At 52.9% G+C, this 9,963-nt stretch overlaps 1 pseudogene; it reads right to left on the reverse strand.

Moving 5' to 3' along the window:
* Positions 1-9,142: 9,142 nt before the first annotated feature.
* Positions 9,143-9,261, reverse strand: LOC138985655 (5S ribosomal RNA; annotated as a pseudogene).
* Between the last annotated feature and the right edge of the window lie 702 nt (positions 9,262-9,963).

Raw genomic sequence — 9,963 nt, forward strand, 5'->3', positions numbered from 1 at the left:
AAGAGAGACATGCTGGGGGGGGGTGTGGGGGAGGGCAAGCAGGGGAGGGGGCTTGGTAACATAGGTTCCTTGAACCCCCAGGGAGCTGCCCTGCAGAGTGGGGCACACCCACCTCCTGCTGGCAGAGAGCTGGAGACCAGGCGGGGAGGGGGACCGTAGAGGCCACTCCCAGGGAGCTTTCAGAGACCCACAGTGGGTGCTGCAGGGAACCCTAGAGGAGGAATCTGCTGGTTCCCCTTGTGCGATTGGAAGGTGAGAGAAGGGAGAGGACATGCTGACCGGGCTGATGGGGGTGAACCCATAGGCAGCTGGTTCGCTGGAGCGGAGCAGGAATGATGGCAGGTGGTCCTGGAGCCAGCAAAGCGGGTAGCCCAGCCCTGGGGCAGGGTCGTGACGAAGACAGGAGGCGAGGGCACTGGCCACAGGGGACAGGGAGCCAGCAAGCCAGCACCTCGAGGCTGCCCCTCAGTTCCTTTGAGGTCATGTCTGGGAAAGAAGGCAGGACCTGGGTGACAGTGTGGCAGGGGGGACATTTGCAGAGAGAAGGGTGTGAGGTGTGAGAGCCGGAGGGCGGTACGGGGCCCTGCAGGCACTCTTCTGCGTGTCTCTGATGACAGTACTGCCCTTGTGGTGTGAGGGGCCATCCCCCAGAACAGCCCAAGGGCCTGTGCCCCGAGAGGAGAGCCACGGAGGGGGGCTGGCCCTTCTGTCTCCTGGCTGCCCCTACTCGCTCCTGTCTGTGGGTGTTCAGACCAGCCTGGGAAACGGAGGACTGGGAGCCTGCGAGGACGGCACACTCTTCGGTGAACTGTACCAGAGATGACTGCTGATAGGGACCGAGTGGCTGCCGAGCTGAAGGGTTCTTTTTTCTTATTTTCCTCCAGCCTGGCTGATGGAGGCATGGATGTATTTTTGTAATTTTCGGTTTCTGTCTCTGACTCCATCAGCCCACCCTTGTGAATAACCTTACAGGATTGCCTGCCATCCACGCTGAGACCTGAGTGTCACCAGGCCATCTAGGAACTGGATTGTCCCCCTGCCCATTTCTTCAGTCCTGCTCGCTTAAGAGATGGCAGTGTCTCATGAGCATGGCCCATTTATCCACAGTCAGGGCTTCCATGTAAAATTGGGTTCAGTTCCTGATAGACTTGAGCTGCCCTGAATGTCGCTGACGAGACGTGGTCCTCTCGTGCCCAGGTGCAGACCCCGAAGGAGCAGGACTGGGAGCGCGTGCAGCAAGCCAGCGTGCTGGCCCACATGGCCCAGGCATTTGAGAGTGACGAGGGCGTGTTTGACGGCGAGGGCGACAGGGTCAACCTTTTCAGCTCGGCCACTCAGCTGTCGCCCAGCGGGCAGGCCGATGCCAAGACTCTGACTGTGATGCTGCAGGAGCAGCTGGACGCCATCAAGGAAGAGATCCGGTGGGTGATCGTGAACTCAGCTCCCCAGAAACTCGGTTTCTCTGAGGAGCTGTCTTCTCCTAGGGACATCTGAGTGTTCTATAGTAAGAAACCTGACCTCAGGTCTGCTTCAAGAATTTTCAGTTTTGAGATGGCCCTTGATTACAGAGCTCGATCAGCCAGGGCATTCTGTCCGTGGTGTGGTGTCAGCACTCTGTGGGGGCGTTGTGGGGTGTTCCCCCTCAGCTCTGAGCCCCAAGGTGGGTGAGGTGCTGAGGCGGTGTCCCCTATGGCCCGTGCACCCTCCTGTGTCCCTCGGAGCCCCCCACGTTCTGGTGAAAAGCCACCTGGTGAAAGCTGGAGTTTTGGGGTTGGCAAATTCCCACTCAGATCTGCATTTTCCTTTTTAACTTAATGCAGTGTGAAGATTGGCTTGTTGTAAGACAGTGGTCCAAGGACATGTGTTTGAGTTTTTCTCATCTCATCAGTATATTTAAGATGTTTTCTTTAGACACCATCTTGGCAGTTATAACAATTTTCAAAATGGGACAGAATCCAAAGGCCTGCCTTGTGGTGAGCAGGGGCCCTTGGGTCTGGGTACAGCCGGGTGGCTGGGGGCCCCGAGGCCTGCCTGGTGCCACACCCACACAGCTATGCCCGTGTCCCGAGTCCACGTTCAGAGTGGCCGCAGGCTGGTGACCCTGCACAGGACCAGGCAGAGCTGCTGCTCAGACTGTTCTCGCCACGTCAGCCCAGGCCGAGGTGCCCGTTCCTGTCAGCCGAGTGCGGGGTTCCCGGGAAAAGGCAGGGGGTGAACGGGACAACCAGCAAACTCAGGTGGTGTCGCCTGCCCATTTGATGTCAAGACAGACAGCTTTGTGGGCCATGTTTGAGCACAGACGAGCTCAGAAATATGGTCTTTCCGCATCCCTGCAGGAAGTATGGAACAGTTATAGATTAATATTTTTATTTTACAGCAAGTTGTCAGGTAAAAGTAATTTTTCATTATGCAACAAGTTGACTTGATGTAAATGGTAAATTCTGTCCATCAACTTGTAATCAACAGTGAAAAACTTTCCAGATGTATGAGTAGAAGTGAAGCTGGAGAGTTTACTGTCTGTAAGAATCTTGCATTTTAATTTGAAAATCATTTTATTTGCATAATCGTGTATTTAAACTGCTATATAAAAACATCCACCACACATTAGGGGAGAAGAGCAGAAACTGTGAATTCTAGGTTAATGCAGCACATTGACATGAACCCAGAAACTCACACAAAGCTGGTGGAGAACTTCATCAAGTGATGCGTTTGTATATACACAACCTTAAAAAAAAAAAAAAAAAAGATCAACTCAGCACTTCATCTGGTCTGGAGACTTGTGTTTAGAAACTGCAGCTTGTTCATGAATTGCTGTTTTGATTATACAGAGTTCCTGATTCCCAGTGGAAAAGACTTGAGGCACTGACGTGCATCTCTGCCCTGAGAGCAGGGGAAGTAAGAGTTGTCAACTTGAAGTATCTCCTCAGAGGAAGAGAGTTGCCACCAGGGTCCCTTCAGAAGGTTAGACTAAATAAGTGAAATCAAGCGTGAGTGATCAGGGGCCTGTAAGACTCAACGCTAAGTTATTCTAAGTTTGAGAATATTCAAAAGAGGAAAAGTAGAACCTTTTGGCTGAGATGTTAATTGAGCAACTGTTTCTGGAATTTGCTAATCATGACACAGAATGCCAGCCCAAATTTATTGTCCAGACAGGTCCCTCTGCTGACAAAGGCAGGTGATGCATTTTATTCTATTTTAGTTTGATCGAAGAAGAGAAAGAGAACACGGAGCAGCGGGCCGAGGAGACTGAGAGCAGGGAGGGCAGGGGGAGCTTAGGCAGCCTCCGTCGTTTTAAATCAGTGAGCTCCCTCAACCTGCTTCCCACCTCCTCGCATACTGGCTCCTGCCCGCCCCTGCCCAAGCCCAGGAGGAGGTGGCACAGCCCGGCACAGGAGGGAGACCAGCTGGGCATCATGACTCTGGTATTTGTCTGCCTCCTCCCTGCCGCATCCCTCCCCCAGCACGCTGTTTTTTGTTTGTTTTTTGTTTTTTCTCTTTATACCCAGAAGAAAATCAGGTACATTTGCTACGCTCAGAGGTCTAAAAGTTTTTAAACCGCCTAGTCTTTAATCATTCCACAATGGCACAGCGACAAATTAGTCTTAATATTTAGACCACTACTTAGCATGTCATCATGAACTTAGCCAGAGCCTGCCTCTGTAACGTTGGGCCTGGCCTGTGCTGGGCACAGCAGCTGCAGGGAATTTTCTGTTCTCAGGGAGCAGACAGCTTTGTGAAAGTAACTATAGGCAGCTGTCATGGCGTGGGAAAGCCGTACAGCACGTTCTCCATTGGGGATGCCTGGCTACAGGGTGCAGGGCATGCAGTGGGAACAAAACCAAGAATCTACACTGGTCTGCTTGCTGATGGACCTGGCCACGCACTCCGGCCAGCTCTGCATGTGAAACCAGGTTAAAAGCCCAGTGCCCCAGGGCCCCAGGGAAGATGTCAGGCTGCCTCACTTTTCCAAGTCTAAAACTGGTATGATGACCTAGGGCTTTTGATGACAAAGTGTGCGGCTCTAAAGCACATGTTCCAGCTTTCTTGGGTGTTTAGCTTAGGTGTTGTGAGTGCATTGCTGTTTACCCCATGAAACCAAGTGTACAACAGTCTGCTTTGTAACTGGACTTGTATTATCTCTTTTTTCTGTTACCACCCATTTCATGTTAGCTGCATTGTTAGTCTGCTTATAATTAAATTAACCATGAATCATTTTAGCGGCCTGTGAAGTGGTAACTAGTCCATTTTGTGGTCTTTTGACACTGTTTTTATAATTTGCATCATTGGCTAATTAGTTGATATTTAAAATTCTTTGACGATTTCTCTGTGGTTTCATGCTTGATTTCTTTCCGAATATTTATGAAAAGAACAGTTCTGTATGTTTTCCTTGCTGTTGGAGTTCTCTGACAGTGTGTCTGCTTTCATCATTGGTTTTGATTTCCTGTCTCATCCTGTTGTCTGCTTAGTCGTCCTCAATCCAGATCCCCCCAGCCCCCGAGGCTGTAGTTTACTCATCCATCTCCCCTCCCCCGTCCCCCCACTTCCTCTGGTCATAGCAGTGCTGTGGTCCACAGCGTGAGTCCCCTTAGTCGGGTTTGTGCTTTGTCTTCCTGTCTCGTTAAATGGTGTTTTTCCCCCATAGCAGTAATTTGAATTGGTGTATCACTATGCATTTACAGGAGAAGGCAATGGCAACCCACTCCAGTACTCTTGCCTGGAAAATCCCATGGATGGAGGAGCCTGGTAGGCTGCAGTCCATGGGGTCACACAGAGTTGGACAGGACTGAAGGGACTTAGCAGCAGCAGCACGCAGGTATAAGCATAATGTAGATGGATCCTAAACTACATATCATGTGTAATTCATAAATGAGATTGTGCTTACATAAAGAAATGATCCTCTTAAGTGTAGAATTAATGGACTTTTAGATATGCAGATGACACCACCCTTATGGCAGAAAGTGAAGAGGAACTAGAAAGCCTCTTGATGAAAGTGAAAAAGGAGAGTGAAACAGTTGGCTTAAAGCTCACCATTCAGAAAACTAAGATCATGGCATCTGGTCCCATCACTTTATGGGAAATAGATGGGGAAACAGTGTCAGGCGTTATTTTTGCGGGCTCCAAAATCACGGCAGATGGTGATTGCAGCCATGAAATTAAAAAGACGCTTACTCCTTGGAAGGAAAGTTAATGACCAACCTAGATAGGATATTAAAAAGCAGAGACATTACTTTGCCAACAAAGGTCCATCTAGTCAAGGCTATGGTTTTTCCAGTGGTCATGTTTGGATATGAAAGTTGGGATGTGAAGAAAGCCGAGCGCTGAAGAATTGATGCTTTTGAGCTGTGGTGTTGGAGAAGACTCTTGAGAGTGAGTCCCTTGGACTGCAGGGAGATGCAACCAGTCCATTCTAAAGGAGATCAGTCCTGGGTGTTCATTGGAAGGACTGATGCTAAAGCTGAAACTCCAGTACTTTGGCCACCTCAAGTGAAGAGTTGACTCACTGGAAAAGACTCTGATGCTGGGAGGGATTGGGGGCAGGAGGAGAAGGGGATGACAGAGGATGAGATGGCTGGATGGCTTCACGGACTCGATGGACATGAGTTTGGTTGAACTCCGAGAGTTGGTGATGGACAGGGGGCCTGGCGTGCTGCGATTCATGGGGTCACAAAGAGTCGGACACACTTGAGTGGCTGAACTGACCTGATTGCTTGTTATCTGATGCACAGGGAGGCAGGATCTTTGTCCATGGGATTCTCAAGCACCACATGGAAAGCCCCAGTGAACGGTGACAACTAGAAATGCAGAAAATAAGTGCGGCTCCTAAAGTTAAACTGGAAGAGCAGCAAGCACAGGTTGTAAAGAAGAAAACACATGCCAAGCCAGGTTGCCCCACAGCCAGAGAGAGGCGGTTACCATGGGGCGCCCTAAGAGCTTTGCTCTTCACCGCCCTTTCACTCTGACCTGCAGGTCGGGCCAAAAGGCCGCACCTCTCCTTGGGGGGCGTGCTGTACTTGAGCTGCACGACCTGCGAAAGGACACCAGCCTGCTGACGCCGGCCTGCCACCAAACACCGCCAACACCAGACCAGCAACCACCTGGCAAGGCCCGGGGGCCCGAAGGGTTTCCAGGACATCCCAGTGACTGGGAGTGTGGGCGTGCTTGCGTGTGGGGCCTGGTGGGTGGGCTGAGGGGTGCGGGGGTCTTGGTGCATTCCCACCCCCAGCCACTCCAAGCAAGGCTGCGCTTGCTGAGCAGGGCCTCCCCAGATCTGGTTCGCTAATCAGCACACTGGGAGGTCGACCGGAGCACCTTAGCCCCGCCCCTTCGCACTACCGAGGCCCCCTTTTGCCCCCAGGCCAAGCCTCCACCTTCGTGAGAGAGCAGATGAGCCACAGGCAGGCACACAGACAGACACACAGACACTCGCATGCACCCATGCAATGGGAGACAGCTGGCCTGCGCAAGCTCCTCAGCCAGAGCCAGAGCACCTGGGAGAGGCCGGGGCCAGACGAATGGCCCGGTGGCCGGTTGTCAGGAGATACAGAGGCAGAAATACATGAAGATTCCGGGACAGACTCCAAGACGGCGAGAGGAGATACACACACACTTGAGTGTGGTTTTTGGAAATACTTCTGTTCGTAGTTGCTGGGTTGAGCCCAACTTTGAAAGGACCCATGGACTGCGGCCCATCAGGCTCCTCTGTCCGTGGCATTTCCCAGGCGAGGATACTGGAGTGGGTTGCCATTTCCTTCTCCGGGGGGATATTCCCCACCCAGGGATCAAACCCCAATCTCCTGCAGGCGGATGCCTTGCCATCTGAAGCAGGACATTGCTAATTCCCTAGGCAAAATACAAAGAATAGAGCTCGTGTTCTACTAAATGCAAAGATGATTTCAGAAACAGAAGCTGTCTTTTGTTGGTATCTTTGAGTCTTTATGTAGTTTTCGTTGATTTTTACTCTTAAGGCTACGTGAACAAGGCAAGAGAGAAACCCCAGAATTGAAAAGCAATTGACGTTTATGAAAGAAACATGTGCAGGTGAAGCTCTCTTCCTTTTTGAGAGATGGTTAAATGCAAAATCTTGATTGAACACATATGACTTTTGTGCACTTTATTTCAAATCTCCATGCCGAACCCCTAAGGCATCCAGGAAGAAAGCAGTAGAGGGGCAGACAAAAAGAGCAACCTTTCCCCTTGGTGCCATCTCAACCAGCTGCTTAGTTCCTTCATCTCAAGGACTATCATCTGGGCTTCTCTGGTTTGTCTGATTCTTGTTTCGGGGACCATTTCTAGTCACAAGGCTGTCAACAGTGGGGGTGGGGTGTGTGTGTGTGGCGGGGGGGGGGGACGGTGGGGAAGCCCGTCTTTCCATTCCACATGAGACCCAGTGGACAATCCAGGCCCTGCCCACTGTACTGAGTGTGGAGCAACAATATCAACGGTAATGCGGGTTAACAACGCATATTCCTGGAATCCACTCCGTTGACTACTGACTGTGTGGTGGTGGTCTGGAACCTAGACCTGGAAGCTTTCTTGATGACTGCAAATGACACCAAAGTCTGAGGACGATGGAAGATCTTCACATTTCTGCAAGAGCCACACACCTCCAGAAGGAACCACAAGACTTGCGGAAATGGTCAAGGTATAATTATTGGACTAAACGTTGGAAGGTCTCCACCTTTGCTATGGAAGTCAAACGATCTTTCTTTGAAATGAAAATGGAGCATACTGAACGTTCACATTCTGCTAGAGCATTTGAAAAGCCCTAACTTGTAGAAATCTGCTGTACGAGTTCCTTGAAAGCAAGAACCTATATGTATGGATATGTCTTCATGCCTTCGATTGTGCCTCGAATATAGTGTACACATCAACCCAGGAAAGGAAAGAATTGAATCGCCAAATACACAAAGATATCAAAAGTGCCGAGCCAAGTGACCCCTTGAGGCTTCCAAGAGCTTTTCTGTCTTTCACACACTAAGTAAATACTGAGCACCTACGATGAGCTAGGAGGCATGTAATACGTTTCAGGAAATAGAATGCGGAGAGAAGAAGACACAGAGTTCCTGCTTTCACAGAGACGACTCTAATGATACATCACAGGCAGATCCTTTGAGAACCTATAGAGGGGCCTCTTCCCTCACCACAAAACCTGGGTGTCAGGGAAGGCTTTCCAGAGGCACCATTTCGTTGAGGTCCATAGGTTGAACCTAGGTAAACCAGGGTTGAGATGCAGGAAGAATTTCAGGCAGGGAAAATAGCATCTTGGAAGGCTATGTGACCAGGGAAACTTAGGACATTCAAGAAACGAAAAATGCCCTATGGGATGGAAGCCAAAGAGTGCAGAGGGCATTCCAGGCAAAAGACATCAGAGAAGAACGTGAGGAGCAAGCCTGAAGGGAAGTGGTCGTATCTTCAATATGCTGGGAAAATACGAGAGCCGTTGGAGCAGGGAGGTGACAGCATTGCATCTGCATTTCCAAAAGGTCATCTTGCTCCACATCACTAATGATTGGAGAGGCTCAACTCCAAACTCCAAGGAGGGACCACTTCACATGAGTCCGATTGGGCCTCACTGCAATGTCTGTCAATAACCAATGCTGGAGAAGATGTGGAGCAAAGGGAACTCTCCTCCACGGTGAGTAGGAATGGGCGTGGGTAGAGCCGGTATGGAAAAGCGTATGGAAGTTCCTGAAGGAACTAAAAGTGGAAGTAGCGTATGGTTCAGCAGTCCGACTCCCAGGCATAGATCCACCCAAGGTATAAGTGAACAAGATAGATGCCCCGTTTGGGCACATCTATCTGTGCCTGCGCGCGCACATGCGCATGCGCGATGGCCTGCGAGGCTGGGGGTGGGGCGGGGGCTGGGGCTCTGGCTGGAGTCGGTGCAAGCCCCGGGATTGCCTGAGGCAAGCCAAAGGAGCCCCAGATGGAGACGGGACTGCCGGTCGTCGGGTGTCCTGGAAGCCGAATGCGAATGCGGAGGGGCTCGCGGGCCGCGCGGAGGCAACCCAGGTCTGCAGCGGGAGTCGGGGCCCCCGGCCACCCGCTCCCCCCGCCCCGGGAAGGGCTGGGGCTGCGGGGGGGGGAATCCAAGAATCCGGACGCGCGGCGGGGGCTAAAGGACCTCTTCTGGTAGGCAAAAAGCCTCGAGCACGCGGGATTCCCAGGTGGTCTCCCATCCAAGATACTAACCAGGCCGACCCTGCTTAGCTTCCGAGATCAGACGAGATCGGGCGCCTTCAGGCTGATACGGCCGGAGACTGAAGCGGTTGGCTCGGGAGCCCTAAGAGCCTTGCGCTTCGCCTCCCTTTCGCTCTGCCCTGCAGGTCGGGCCAACGGGCCGCACCTCTCGTCGGGGGGCGTGCTGTACTTGAGCCGCACGACCCGCGACCGGACTCCTGCCTGGTGACGCCAGCCCGCCCCCCCGAACACCGCCAACACCAGACCAGCAAGCGCCTGGCCTGGGCTGGGGGCCCGAGGGGCTTCCAGGACCCCCCATTGACCGGGAGGGCGTGCGTGCGTGCGTGCGTGCGCGCGGGGCCTGGGGGCTGGGCTGAGGGGTGCGGAGGTCTCGGCGCCCTCCCACCCGCGGCCACTCCAGACCCGGCCGCGCTCGCTGAGCGGGGCCTCCCCCCGATCCCATTCGCTGCTCAGGCCCGCGCCGCCCTGGAGGTGTCGGTCTTCCGGGCCCGCCGCTTCCCAACACCCGCGGCCCAGGGGCCTCTGAACCTCCTGCGGGCCTAGGCGCAGCGAAACTTGAGTGCCCGACTTTCCCGGCACCTGTCCGGTGCCCAAACCCACCAGAAGCCAGGGAGGCGCGGTCGACCGGAGCGCCTCAGCCCCGCCCCTTCGCACTACCGAGGCCCCCCTCTTTGCCCCCACGCCAAGCCCTCCACCTTCCTGAGAGCAGACGAGCCACAGGCAGGCACACAGACAGACACACACACTCGCACGCACCCACGC

The sequence above is a fragment of the Bos mutus genome, chromosome 25 (genome assembly GCF_027580195.1).
Source record: "Bos mutus isolate GX-2022 chromosome 25, NWIPB_WYAK_1.1, whole genome shotgun sequence".
NCBI classification, from domain to species: domain Eukaryota; kingdom Metazoa; phylum Chordata; class Mammalia; order Artiodactyla; family Bovidae; genus Bos; species Bos mutus.